This window comes from Alosa pseudoharengus, unplaced genomic scaffold (genome assembly GCF_046254945.1).
Source record: "Alosa pseudoharengus isolate Yale_2024_CS ecotype anadromous, Long Island Sound unplaced genomic scaffold, YU_APseudo_1.1 YU_APseudo_1.1_scf_26, whole genome shotgun sequence".
NCBI lineage: Eukaryota > Metazoa > Chordata > Actinopteri > Clupeiformes > Clupeidae > Alosa > Alosa pseudoharengus.
This window is the reverse complement of record NW_027468701.1, coordinates 1059779-1075194: the sequence shown is the minus strand read 5'-3', so window position 1 is coordinate 1075194 and position 15416 is coordinate 1059779. Positions and strand designations below refer to the sequence as shown.

Here is a 15416-nt window from a genome sequence, read left to right as displayed (position 1 = left end):
TGTAGCCTCACTTTATAACGTTATCCAGTGTTTGCACATTTCCCCTATAGCTCTATTTCATTTAAGCTGCAAGGGTTTGTCACAATTTGTAGTCGTTTTGTCCTTACTGATAAGGAGTTAGATATGGTCATGTTATCTACAATGAAGGTGGCCAGTAAGCTCTTGGTCTAGGCTAATGTTTTCTGTTGTAAATAAAGCGAGATATAGTACTGACAGTGCAAGAAGTTGTAGCCTCAGTTTTTAGCTCAAAGTAAATTTTCATGTTTGGTTTTCTCTTTACTGCGCAAGACTCTACCTGGCTGCTCTGCATTACAATGAGGATGCTGCACGAGACCAGGCCACCTTATCCATCCTGGGGACCCTCTCTACAGGATGCATTTCCCAAAGTACAGGGAGAGTGCAGGGTGAAACCCATCAAAACCGAGACAACATTCCGTAAGTTACATAATTTTTTATTTATCAACAATAAAAGATCTGTTCATTTTGCATGCTATTGCACTATGGTGTCTTTACAATGAACAAAACAATAAATAAATGTACAATGAAATACTTTACAAACTATGTACATAGTTACAGAAGTGTTTGTGAAATATTGCACAGGGTATGTGGAACACTTGATGGGCTTCATCATGGGCGAGGTCTTTGTGGACCAAGAAGCATACAGGGAGGAACTCCTGAAAATAAGCATTCCTCCGGACCTGTCCTCAGAGTTTGAGCACCCAGAGAAGGAGGAGGAGGTGATCGCCAACTACAGTATGTGTCTCACTTCAATCCAGGGGAGGCAGTTTGAAGCCCACGTCTTGTCCTTGGCTGTCAGGAAACTCCCGACGAACACGCAGGACCACACATGACGGGATGACGACCCTTATTCTGCATCCAAGGAATCCCCAACACCAACTGACAAAGCTCCTGTAGGCAAGCTATCTGTAACGACTAAAAAAAACAAAAAACATTGCAGTAGTTAGCAGGTTACATAATCTGTCAGTTCTGTCAAAAGTGCAAAGTGCAATTGTCATATTGCATATGTCATGTTTTATTTCTGTTTTGTGTAATAAATATATTGTAATTTTATTTATATTTAAATGTGTCATGAGTGTATGTTTGATACCTGCTGAATTTGCAGACAATAGCCATACATAAAAAGAAAGAAAACAACAATTGGGGCATGTGTTGGTGTGTAAGGCCATTAGTGACCTATGAACATTAGTAAGACTAACATCTGCTTTTGCTGATAAAAACGGTAGCCTGTCACTTCTCATAAACACTGGGAAAAACTAATAAGTAGCTTAATAAATAACACATACTGCTCTATTCCCCGTAGCCGTAAGGCCCCACGGTCAGCTCTGTATATGTTCAGTGCGTTCTGAAGAGAATAAACATTCAGGCACACCGGGTATAAACCCGTCTGCTGCAGACGTCGTGTGATCTATAATGGTATGGTAAGGTGAGTGCTATGCTAGCACAGTCCCTAGCATTATTCGTAAATGAGTGAGTAATATGGCAGCATACTCGCTAGCTCATTTATAAATAAGTTAGTAACACGGTAAGATATTTGCAGGCCTTTCTGTATTTTAGAAAAGTTACCTGTGTAATTTCCAGGCAGCATATACTCTGCCTCAGTTGGCACTGCCCAACAATTTCCACAAGCACACCTATATAATAATTAAAATAATAATAATAATAAAAGCTAATCAAGTGCTGTGAATCTAGTGAAGTTTCAAATACAAGCAAATGTTAAATATTGTAAAAAGACTGGCTTTGTCACGAAAAATTACATTACGTTTACTTCGTAACAGGGTGAAGGCTAATAGCCAAGACTAATTTGGCACGTAGGAGAGATAGCAAATACATTGATTTAAAAAGTTAAACCATTTAGAAACTGCTTGCAGCATTCGTGAAGGTGTTTCTGCAGGTGGCTCCTCTTCATCTTGATCTAGGTCCGACTCTGGGTCGAAAATGTTGGGCTAGAGTGCGCCTCTGTATTCTGTCATTTTCACCCAAGCAGTGGAGGTTTTCACGAACAGCGTAAACATCTGACAGGTGGGGCGTGGTCAGCAGTAGCTTATTTGCATAAAAGTGATAGAGTCCTTAAACGGCTCATTCTGAAAGGGACTGAAGCTGGCAAGAATTAGGCTGCAGAGATCTCTTTATGTGAGATTGATTTTGTGCAAAAAACTTTATGAACATGTTTTGTATAGCCCATAGACCTATTCTAACTTGTTTAAAAAGAGGTATAATATGTCTCCTTTAACTATACATGATATTTTACATCACAACTTTAGCATTGTCATGCACTGGTAATTCCTTGGAATTGCATTTCTAGTTTTCTTTGTTGCTTTTTATAGGAGTTGGGGAAGGCAATATGAACACCCAGCAGTGTACTGTATGTTGGTTTCTAGGTGTGTCATTAATTTCGATTGGTTTGTTGATTTGTGGTTTGTGTGTTTCTGTTAGTGTGATCCTAGCAAGTTAGCTCATTTCTGTTTTATGCTAGTCTGAATGGGAGGCTAGGCTAGGTTTTGAATGTGTTGCCTTGAATTACTCCCTAGACCCTGGCGATTTGTCTGGGTAGCTTAAAATGTATTTGTTGGGTTTTATTTAACTTTATTTCATGTTTAAATCATAATTGAGTTACCTGCCCTGTTTCTGTCACCCTGGGGAAGAGGAGTTGGGGAAGGAAATATTAACACCCAGCAATGTACTGTATGTTGGTTTCCAGAGAGTAAAAGAACGAAAGGAACAGCTGTGTCGGCGTCACCATTTTTATACCACCACTTCAACCAATCACAACGCAGAGCCAATTACCACCGGTTACACTTGGTGCCGTGACTCTGTGACAGCTAGATCAACGCCTGCTTGATCGCCGGGATAGCAGCTTCACGCAGGGGGCCGTTCTACAGTATGTGTGTACGTGTGAGACAGAGGTACTCAGTAAAGTGCATAGGATATGTTCTGTTATGCAGGATAGTGACTAGAGCCTTTTTCTCATTTAATGCTATTGCCATTAATGTGACTTTTAATACTGTTACAATTTGGATCTATATAAGTTTAATTCTAGTGACATTTTAAGTTTAACACTAAAAGCTCAGCAGTGTTTTGTTTATAGGGTACTGAGCCAGGATAGTGATTGTAAAGTTTTTCGCTTCTGGTTCTGGGCTTGCAAGGACATTGCATTTTAAGTCTGTTGATACTGTAAGATGGCAGGACGAAGTAATAGCCTTGATAGGGAGTCAGTAGATGCGATTGATCCCTGTATGCTTAGGAACAGGCTGTGTCCAGGTGGTTTTGGGAGAGCTTGCCCTTTGGGAGTGCACAATATTGGTGGGGGGAAGTCAGTTAGTAGTGTGGGACTAGAGGACTTGGTTAGAGGCCCAGTGGCTACATGCAGCCCCTATGTCTACACTAGCAGCACATGCAGCCCCTATGTCTACACTAGCAGCACATGCAGTCCCTGCATCAACACATCTTACATGTGCAGCCCCGGTGCCCAACACACAAGTGATTAGTGCAGATACGCTGGGCATTATCATGTCTGATTCAGCTAAGCAGATAAGTGATAACATCACTGCCAGTATACACAGGCTGCATCAGGCCAGTAGTCAGCCACACACCAGCCACTCTTCACCACCCCTGACTGCGGCAGATGCCTCAAGAGTTAAAGTGACTGTCCAGTCGGACGCGAAACTCCCTCCCTTTTTCAGAGGCGACCACACAGACAAGTTTTCAGTTGATGAGTGGGAGGATGTGGTGATGAGCCATCTCCGTCACTTGGACAGCACAGAGCAGGAAAAGGTTGACTTTGTCATGAGTCGTCTCCTAGGCAAGGCGAGGGATGTGGTGAGGGTCTCCCTTCGGTGTAGCTCTGGATTGGCCTCTAGTGGCGGTTTATCTGTCGTGTTCGAAATCTTAAAGAGGAACTTTAGTGAGCTGACGTATTCCAACATGCCGATGAGAGACTTTTACAACACTGTTCCACGCCACAGTGAGTCGGCTATGGAGTACTGGATTCGTCTTAATAAGGCTATTGGTGTGGCAGAGGAGTGCCTGCGTCGGCAGCAGAGAGTTTTGGGTGATACTGGAGCAGAGGTAGCAGCGATGTTTGTATCTCACTGTCCGGACCCCAAACTTGCTGTGTCTCTCTCATTCAAGCCAGCAGAGCAGTGGACACTAGGAGTGAACGATTTTGGAAAAAAATCTAATTGTGATTTTTCTCACCAATATTGCGATTGCGATGCGATATGCGATTATTTTTAAGCTCTTTATCTTCTGTCTTATTCAACAAAGACAAGCAATATATTATTCTATAGTATGACCAACACAAAATTAGATAAGTTAAACATAAACTGTTCTTTCCTGGAGCCCAGGCCTATGTTATGATGGCCTTAGGTCATTGAATAACATTGATGAATGAAATATTTTTTATGTAACTATTTTAATCACATTAGTAGACCTATATGTGCTATATAAATAAATATGACTTGACTTGACTATATTTGTTGAACTTCCAGCCTTGTAAACATTTAATGATTCTTATACTTCTTATATTTCTATTTTGTTTCTATTTCATGTAGATATGATCTTCTTTTGTTAGTTAACAGTTAGGTCTACATGCAGTGGCACGGACACGGCTTCTCCTTGTCCTGTGCTCTCCATACACGCACACGCGCGCGCGCACAGACCCGCTCCTCTCCTCTGTAGGCTACTTGCACGTGAATCGGAACAAACTACTGTAGATTGTTGCAGCGCAAATAAATGCGGCCGAATGGCCGTTCCGCTCGGTGTTAACTACTGCAACAATCTACAGCAACAATCTACTGCAAATGAACTAGTTTGTTCATATCACAACAAAGCCAATCGCGGAGACAAAACTTTTTAAACAGGCAAAGTTATCAGCAGTTAGCAGCATGTATGTAGCCTAGAGCCTTAGCTGGTAAGCTAATGTTAGAACAGCTGGGTTTTTGATGGTTAGCTGTGTCAACTACTTACGGATAACATTATGCATCAATTCATTACCTGTGAGATGAAATGTTTGCGCGGCCAACCCCCTTGGATATCGCAAATGCCCCCACTGTCACTGTACTCAAAGTCCCCAGTAAACAAAGTCCCCAGTGCACAGGTTAATGGCTGCTGTGCAGCCTAAACAGTCGTGGAGTTTTAATCGTCAGCTGGACAACTTAACGGAGTTACCAGCCAGAGTAGCAGCACAGGGGAATTATGAACTAGAACCAGGGACATGGCAGGTTCGAGCAAAAGGTAATGAAGAGGTTTATTTTTAACCAAAGTAGCTCTACTGATCAGACCTTTCTTGACACTGAAGAGTCGGTGGCGCGTTGGCAAGCGCAATAAATGCGTTTTGGTGACGTCACATATTACAAAGCGTAATCGCAGCCTTTGCGGTTTGAAAATCGTGTTTCATCATATCGCGATATTATCGCAAATGCAATAAATCGTTCAGCCCTAGTGGACACTGTCAGAGATCCAGGAAAGGCTAGATGCGCGCCAGAGTGAATTGAAGAGGATTGGGGGAGTGGGTCGTCAGCCTCCTTTGCCAGTGTCCACAGACAGTGTGCGTCCACTAGCTCAGTCCACTGTCCAGCATAGTGAGCCACAATCCTTAGCTATGGCCCCTTGGATGCCCCAGTCCTGCGGCCCCGTCACGCCTGAGTCTGCTCAGCCACCCAGTTCCCCAGCAGCTGAACCAAGCCTGTCTCATGTGGTGAACATCTTGGACAAAGTACTTTCGGTGTGCACTGCCTCAGTGTCCCCACGCACCATGCCAACTCAGCGGAGCCAGGTCCGTCACAGTGAGACACGCCTGCCATGCAGAGTATGTGGCACACTGCAGCACTCCACATTCAGCCACTGCAAAATGGACCGGCTTTGCCATCACTGTCTGCAGCCTGGGCACGTCAAGAGTGGATGTCCTACAGCACGTCAACATCAGGTTGGTGCTGGCCATGCCCCAGCCACACAGTTAAACTAGATAGCCCATGTAGTGCGAGGGGTATCATGGGCTCTTCTGCTGAAACCCTCTGTGACAATGACTTTGAATCTGTTTATGTAAATAGTTGCACTCTTTTGCCAGCCAACACTACAGCCATTTACCTCAATTCGCAGCGGCTTGAGGGCGCCAGTGACCTCTTTTACACTCCAGTTGTAGACAGCGGCCTTGTTTCATTGAAAGGCATGTTGGATTCAGGATCCATGTCATGTACGCTGAGTGAGGAGGGTGAAACACAGTTAAGAACTTCTGGTGTTCTCCCCTGTCCACAACCAGTTCCCAGCAATATCGTTCTCATCGGTTGTGGTGGGCTTTCCACACGCCTAAGTGCATATACGAGCTGGAGATTGAGGTATCTGGATCAAAGTTCCTGGTGCCCACTTTTGTGATATCTGGCCAGCGCGATGACAAACACTCCAACACCGTTACAGTCTCCAAAGCAGTGTCTGGATGCCTGCGGCCTTGGAGATGTTGACATTGATGCGTGTGAGGTTTTGAATGAGTGGAAGTCCAGGCTGGCTGAGCTGCTTCCCCGATTTCATGACGTCTTTTCCAAGGACAAGCTTGACTGTGGAGAGGCAAAAGATTTTGTACACCGCATCCACCTCACTGACGATCGCCCATTTTACCGCCGTATTCCCCCTGCTCATTATCACAAGTTGAGAGAAGTCCTGAGTGACATGGAGGAGAAGAGAATAATCAGAAAGTCCATCAGTGAATATGCCTCGCCTTTAGTGATGGTCTGAAAGAAGAATGGAGATCTCAGGTTATGCACAGACTTCCGCTGGCTTAATGCAAAAACTGTGAAGGATGCACATCCCTTGCCACACCAGTCTGACTGTCTCGCTGCCCTAGGTGGAAATGCATTGTTCAGCAACATGGATTTGACATCTGGGTTTTATAACATTCCCCTCCATGAGTCTGACAAGAAGTACACAGCCTTCACAACACCGCTTGGACTTTACGAGTATAATAGACTCCCCCAAGGTCTGTGTAACAGTCCAGCTTCATTCATGCGCATGATGTTGAGCATTTTTGGTGACCTCAACTTTTCCACCCTTTTATGCTATTTGGATGATCTTCTAGTCTATGCTCCATCTGAGGCTGAAGCCCTGTGGCGTCTTGAGGTTATATTCACCAGGTTAAGGGCACACAACCTGAAGCTTTCCCAGAAGAAATGCCACTTTTTGGCCAAGTCTGTTAAGTTTTTAGGGCATGTTGTGAATGTGGCTGGTGTGTCTGTTGATCAGGAGAAGGTTGATGTCATCTCAGGCTTCACCACACAGGATCTAATGATGGCGGACGGGTGCACACCTTCTCAGAAGAGAGTTCGCTCCTTCCTGGGAATGGTGATGTATTACCAACATTTTATCCCTGGCTGTTCCTCTATCGCCAAGCCACTGTTTGCGCTGACCGCTGGACAGAAGCGTAGGGGTAGGCATGACAGGAAGCTCCAGAGGCCTGGCACCTACCGTGAGCTGTCTCCGGGTGATTGGACTCCAGCCTGTGTTAAAGCTTTTGAGGACCTCAAGGGGGCACTAATGACCAGTGTTGTTCTAGCCCATCCGAACTTCAGCAAACCGTTCATCCTGTGCACTGATGCTTCCCTTGATGGCTTGGGGGCTGTTTTGTCTCAGGTTCCTGAGGGTGAAGACAAAGCCAGGCCTATAGCATTCGCCAGTAAGTCTCTCAGTCGGAGCCAGGCCAATTATCCAGCACATCGGCTTGAGTTTTTGGCTCTTAAGTGGGCCGTGTGTGATAAGCTTAGTCACTTGCTCAAAGGTCACACCTTCACCATCTGGACAGACAACAACCCTCTCACGTACATTCTGACAAAGCCAAAGTTAGATGCATGTGAGCAGCGGTGGGTCTCAAAGCTGGCGCCGTACACTTTTGACATCAAACATGTTCCTGGGACGAAAAACGTGGTGGCTGATGCTCTGAGTCGTGACCCCTTTGTGAAGCCTGTCAGCCAGCAGCTCTTGTCCGAGTCCTACTTAGATCTGCTGCAACGAGCCTCTGAAGTGGACAACAGCTGTGTTCAGGACATGTTCTGCCTTACTTGTAATCCTCAGACCATGACTGACTCTTACCTCAGTGTGGAGCGACCCCTTTCTATGCCAGGTGATGACGTGTCGGCTGCCTTGGACACGCTGGATGTTTGGGAACATGGGGCTCAACAGCGGGCCATTTCCCTCGGTGACCACCTGACGAGTTTGGGGAATTGTGGTCCAGACACACTCCACACGTGGTCGACGGATGAGCTGAGAGCCCGCCAGCTACAGGGTGCGTCCATTTCCAGAGTGATTTTCTATGTTGACCGGAAACTGAGACCGTCAAGGCGTAAACGTGCTCAAGAGAATCACCTGGCCTTGAAAATGCTGCGGCAATGGCAAAGGTTCCAGGTCAGAGATGGCATTCTCTACCGTGTTTCCAAAGACCCCCTCACCAACACCAAGAGGTTCCAGTATGTTGTGCCTAACTCTCTGAAAGCTGAGGCATTGGCTGGCGTGCATGACTTGGCCGGTCACCAAGGTCAACCTCGCACACTCTCCCTTGCTCATCAGAGGTTTTTCTGGTACGACATGGAAAAAGATGTTAGGAGTCATGTTAGAAACTGTGTGAGATGTGTCCTCAGCAAAACCCCTGAGCCAGCAGCCAGAGCTCCCCTGCAGAGCATCAAAACAGCTGAGAATTATTTCCCATCTCAAACCCTCTCTGTCTCCCATGGACTTAGAAACAGTAATTCATGCATTTGTTACATCGCGGTTAGATTATTGCAACTCCCTCTATCTTGGTCTCCCCCAGTCCCAACTTTCTCGTCTGCAATTGGTACAAAATGCAGCTGCTAGGATGCTTACTGGCACCAAGAAATACCAACACATCACCCCTGTTCTGGCCTCCTTACACTGGCTCCCCATTAGCTTTAGGGTCTACTTCAAAGTCCTTCTGATTGTTTATAGGGCATTACATGGGTTGGCTCCCTCATATATTTCAGACCTCCTCCGTCCCCTCTCAGCATCCAGGTCCCTTAGATCTGCCGACAAGGGTCTTCTCTCTGTGGCCCGCACCCGCCTCAAACAAAGAGGCGATAGAGCTTTTGCCCCACGTCTGTGGAATTGTCTGCCCCCATCACCACTTTTAAATCACGACTAAAGACCCACCTTTACTCCTTGGCCTTCCCTGCTTCCTAGCTGTCCTTCATATTCAAGTGTCTTCTGTACTGTTGCTATTTATTTGTTTAGGGCTGTCTATTTGTCTATTGTATTTCTGTATTTGTCTTGCTTCTCTCTGTGCTTGCCTTTTATATTTTGCTTGTTCTGATTTGCTTTTATTTTCTATTTTTTAGCCATATCCTCTGTGCAGCACTTTGGTTAGTGGAAACTGTTTTAAATGTGCTCTATAAATTAAATTTACTTACTTTACTTACTTACAAAACATCCGCCCCTCTGGAGCTCGTCTGCATTGATTTCTGGTCTGCAGAGGACAGGAACAACAAGTCCGTGGACGTCTTGGTCATCACTGACCACTTCACTAAGCTAGCTCACACGTTCCCCTGTCAAGACCAGACGGCTAAGCGGGTAGCAAAGAAGCTCTGGGACAACTTTTTCTGTGTGTATGGCTTTCCCATCCGCCTAAAAGTCATGTAGGTGTGTGTGTGTGTGGGGGGTGGGGGTGGTCATGAGTGCTGAGGAGTGAATGAGTGCAAAGTCAGTATAGTGTGAGTTCAGAGTTGGGAAATGTTTGAGAGTGCTGAGGAGTGAATGTGTGCAAAGTCAGTATAGTGTGAGTTCAGAGTTATGGATAAAAACTTCTCCTGAGTCTCTCAGTCCTGGCTTTGTGACTACATAGGCGTCTTCTTGATTTCAGCGGTAGGAATAATCCATTGTTAGGATGAGAAGAGTCCTACAGGATCTTTTGGGCTCTTAGGAGTACTCTACTGGAATAGATATCTTGTAGAGCAGGGAGTTGAGTTCTTATAGAGTACTACAATCTCTAACTGTGGAGTTCCCATACCAGGTGATGATGCTACCAGTTAGAACACTCTCAACCACTGAAGTGTAGAAGGCCTTCATGATGGATGTAGAAACTTTAAATTTCCTTAGATGAAGGAAGTAGAGTCGTTGTCTGGACTCCTTCAGAACATATTGAGTGTTAACAGTCCATGTTAAGTCTTCAGTAATGTGGACACTAAGGTATTTAAAACCAAGTTGCCAATTGTGTATCAACAACACTCAATAACAGTTTATGTGATGTGCTAATCAATTAAATTCCCAACAATTTGACAACAGCTAGTTCTGGAGTAGCCTATGCTATTCAACTAGCCCGCTTGCTTGCGAGACTCAGGCTGTGCAGTCGGCAGTGGCACCCGCTTCCTTATTTGGGTTTTGGGTTGCCAGGTTTTAGCCTATACATACAGTCGGCAACTAGTCATAATTGTGGTTACCGCCCCCAGTTGCCGTGGTTACCGTGGCTAAAAAAGCCCCCGAGGGTGAAAACATTTGTTTCGATTGCATGTAATCTAATGGAGGGGCACCAGCTTGAGTACAGAAAGCCCCTATAAAAATATTAAATCTTTTAGCAAACATCACTAAACGGCACAAACACGTTTCAACTGAGAGTTATCTGTGTGTCAAGGAGGTTAAGGGTAACATTAAGTTCCTTCATTTTCCAGTTAAACGGCCAGAACTGTCTCGAGTGTACTCATTGTAGAACTGCTTTCAATGGCCAGACTGTGTAGCTCGGTTTAGCAGGCTAACCCTTTTGCCTTAACATCACATACTCGTAAGTTGCATCTGAATTTATTCTCACATGAATGCACATTCCCTACAATGGCCGTGGGAATAGTTTTAACAAGTAATGTGTACCAGTTGGTTATGTTACACTGACGATATAAAGTTAGCCAGTTAGCAACCTAATGATGCTACCATTGAATATAGCTTCCAGAGAAATTTGTTGTCAACATTGGGAATCGAGGGTGAATTAAGTTGTTAGCATACACTGGGCAGTTAAGTAAACACAATTCCTTCAAATTATTGTTTTCAGAAACAAGCAGAACTCCACCCGAATGTAAAACGAATGTATAAAGTCTAACTGTTAGCGAGTTCGCCCATTGACTTCCATTGTGTGAGGTTAGCATGCTTTCCCCCTCGTGGGGGGCGGTAACCTTTCCGAACGTCGTTTCCAAACCGACTGTATGTATGACAAAACGGTTGAAATTGAAAGTAAGTGATCGTGTATGTATAGGGTGTAGTTCATACACAATCTGGCAACCTGGGAGATGTCAGACTAACAAAGAAGTTTGATGGCCATGCAAATTACGGGAGTTTTCCGGGAGAAATAACAAAAAGGGAGGGTGCTGGGAGATGACTTTGAAATACGGGAGAACTCGGGAAAAACGGGAGTGTTGACAGGTATGAGCTAAGGTAACATTTTAAACGGAGAAGTGTAATTTCTTTGAAATGACAACTAGCTGAATAACATTACTGACATTAGTTGAAGTGGATAGTTTATACTCAAGTGAATTTGCAACATGTGAATTTGCAAGTATATTAAGTTTAAACTAAGTCCTTCAACTACTAGTCACTTGTTAGCGCATAGCTGTATTGCCATAGCTACTCTCATCCACTTGTATATCCCTTAGCTAGCTAGCTCAGTTCACATGACTAATTAAATTATTCACATCATGTCCTAAAGAATGATTCATTGATATCATACATGATTATAGACAATAATACTGTGAACACAATTATGTTTATCTGTTCTTATTGCTTATTAAGAGAGAACGTTTATTTAGTGATGTAAGGTGACACTCCCACTTATGCAGACCGGAACTGTCCCGTTTTGCTCCCATAGTAACGAATTACGTTGCTCTATCTTGCTAGTAATCAAGGATCTTTGGCTGCACTGCTTGTGAAAGAAGGGGTGGGGGAGGGGAGCTTGCAGCCAAGTGTCGGAAAAATGCATGCAACACAGAACCCGCTTCTCGCATCAGTCCCTGACAGTAGGCTAGAATAGGCCTACAACATATGCATCGGGAAAAACACTTTGAGGATAAGCGCAGCAGCAGTTTGTGACGTTGTTTAGTGTAACCTCATGTATGAAAACTAGTATTGCCAACAATTTTTTTACCGTTTACCAACAAAACTAGATGTGCGCGCAGACGTGGGGCAGAAGACGCTTGGTGGCCGTCCACAACATTATAAACTTAACCTTATAGTCGGCTGCTGTAAGCTACAATCACATTTTTTTGTATACCCCTGCTGTCTCAATGATAATATCATCTCATTTCAGACTATATTTCAGAGTTTGCCGTTTATTTGCATTATAAATATAACGATCGTAGGCTATTTTGTCATTTTTGGCGAAGACATGCATTCCGTTAGGGATATTGAACATATTGAACATTCTCTAACCATTGTGATTTCGAATTGGTGCAGTTTTCCTCTTTTGCCTCTTAGTTGCGCACGCATGTTTCCGTGACGTTAGAACGTACGGAAAATCCATGTATTGTACAATGATGTTGCAATAGCCTACAAAAATATGCGCGTGTTAGTTTAGTGATGTTTTGCTACCTATGTTTGACCTAGACTCTGCTTCCATTGATGCATAATGTTATTTCTCCGTATGGTAAATAAAGTCAATTTTCGACCACCACCGCCTCAGATAGTAGGGGTGTAACGGTTCATGTATTCGTATTGAACCGAAACGGTACGGGCGTCACGGTTCGGTGCATGAATTTACACGGAGAATACACGGTATAAAAAAACATAAAACTCGTGTGCAGATTAATTAATGTAATGCGCAACTACTGTTAAGTAGCCTACTGTACGAGAGTTACGAGAGTTCTTTAGCGGCACTTAACGTCGAAGGGCAAAGTCACGTGACTTCTAGTTGTAGTCTGTTTATGAAATGAAAGGAGCAATTTAGTTTTTTTAAAAGAAGGCAAAATAGTGTGATATTTTGGCAGAAATTAATAAAGCCATTGCAGCCAAACTATGTTCTATTATAGGCTGATGTGCACATAGTGATATTAACACCTGGGTGTCCAGTCGTCTCGTGTGTTGAATCGTGGAAATAAATAGACGAACAATTTTGGAATTTGCAATGAGATGTTGTCATGTAGCCATTGAATATTCTACCATCAGAGATTGTTAACAGGTGTTTCAAAATATCTGGGAACTTTCCGGAGCTCTGAATGGCAGAGAATAGCTACAGATCAATTCATACAATCATTGAAGTAGGTTGTATTATGGGCCATTAATTTATGGCTTTGTCAATAAACATAGAAGAGGCAAAGCGTAAGTTCAACAGCAAATAGGACTTTTTCCAGCACATATTAAACCATGTAGGCTAGCCCAATGAATGCCAATGTAAATAGACAAAACACTTGCATCAAAGCAAGGTGACTTCTTCGGATTTGCGAGTGCTGTCAAATCGTATGCGGTTTGCTCATATAGTCTAGTGGTGGTGAAGTGCAGTCATGCTGCGTTCAAGACGTAGGGTAGGTCTACGTCCAGTAGTAGCATATATTTTAATTTAACGTCTTTAATGGTAAGAGATCGCACAGGGATGGATAGTGAGTGTTGTTTAAGATTGGCATTAAATTACAATGCCAGACACCTTCAGATATGAGAGACCCCCTCAGATTTTTTCCTCACTCTAAGGGAGCTCGGCTCCCTCTGGCTCCCACATAATTCGAGCACTGAACTCAACCCTCTTGTTGCTTGCAGTTTGTTAAATAAAGCTATGCAGATTACATTATTTATTTCTGATTAATTGCGTCTTTTGCAACATCTGCTTGTTAGGCTGGGCTACAATGTCCTTGTACAGGTAAATGTTCAACAATTGCTGGTGTGCAGGCTATAATCAATTAGCTAAATCATTTGTCCAGCTGTTTAAACATTTTTTCGTGCTACATTCAAACGCAAAAAGTGCTTTTCGTTGTCGTTTGAACGTCGGCAAGCAGGCATGTTGCGGTTGCAATTTAAGTGAAATTTCTACAATATCCCAACCTATCCCACTCTGATATTGAGAGTTGTTAGAGTTGTTTCGTTAAGATAAAATTCGTATTAAAATTTTGGGTTCAGAAAAGGACGTTTTTTGCCTTTTTTATTCATGCCCTTTACAACTGTGCTTATCCGCCCTGGCAAACTTCGACCACTGCATGATGATACAGCTTTTATTACACAACTGAGAAATAGGCGTTTGGGCTCGTCCTTTACAGCAACAAGACACAATATCCCTCCAACTCTAGCCTCGCCTGCCACTTGTTGCCTTCATATTTTTCTTTTCAAATTTGTGATATCAAGTCTCAAGTCTTGCTTTAGTTAATTAGCAAGTTACTACCAGAAGCCAAAAATCTGACTCTCTCACTAGCTCAAAAATGCCGTCACGTAGGCTACTTTCTAAATATTCAACAATCGGAAGCAGCTGCAATTGTAACAGGACATTTTGAAAGAGACCTTTATGGAAGCGCTGCTGCCCAGCTTGCGCACCCTCCTTTATAATGTGGAATGGTGACACGCACACAACTTGCAAAACATTGAACTGCTTTGAGTGAGTGCGCTTGCGAGTTGCGTTCCTTCTGTAATTAATTATACTATATGCTCTTCTTCACACTGAAAACAGTGGCAGTCCTAGCTTGTAGCCTAGCCTAACATATTTTTTTGGAATCAATTCGTGGTGTGATTGACATTAGACTAGTCATTAGCTAGTTAGTTGTGCACTGTTTCCCACTCAGTAGTAAGGTAACAAACAGCCTACTCCGATGAATTAAATTTTTTTGCCAATATTCTTGTCACCCTCCCAGAATTCTGAATATCTTTGCTCGCACACTGTAGGAACTGTAACGTGATTAATGACATGTTACACCCAACTCTGCTCAGCTACGACTAGAGAAAGAATCTCCCGTGTGTAAGTTCACTCCAAGTTGGCCTACCCCATGAACTGCATGACAGTAGGCTATTTCTATTTATCTGTAAAATTACCACATGCGTTTGTTCAACTTTATTAAGCAGAATTACGCAGGCTATTTGCACACATTTTGTTTGAGCAAGAAAGGGAAAATACAGCGCACGCGATTTTGGGCTGCACTTTGAAACTCGTTCCGGCGCCCCTGCCTTGTTGCCTTTATGATTTCCTTATAACTTTCTTATACTAAATAGGAAATGCAAACGATGACATGCCCAACCCTGGAACTGACTGACTCTCTGTCTCTCTCTCTCTCGTACATGCCTGCGCTCTAAGCAGCCTACGTTTCAAATTATGTTAGCCTAAGGTAACGTTCAAGTTAGATCTGCTGCATGAAGGAGAGTGAGAGGAAACCTGTGTCCTGCTTTTATATTTGATAAATAGGTCAATCTCTTTCTCACAGTTCCAATGCATGATCCGAATAATGGTTTCATATTTGTTG

The 15416-nt window shown here is 43.6% G+C and overlaps 1 protein-coding gene and 1 long non-coding RNA gene across 7 annotated transcripts in view; both read right to left on the bottom strand.

Moving 5' to 3' along the window:
* Positions 1–15416, bottom strand: part of LOC143099259 (inactive carboxypeptidase-like protein X2) — a 386609-nt gene that overhangs the window by 327980 nt on the left and 43213 nt on the right. The window lies entirely within an intron of this gene.
* Positions 437–1334, bottom strand: LOC143099262 (uncharacterized). The gene is made up of 2 exons (XR_012981462.1): positions 1305–1334; positions 437–933 (listed from the first exon to the last, which is right to left on the bottom strand). It is a non-coding gene; the product is annotated as an uncharacterized LOC143099262 (long non-coding RNA).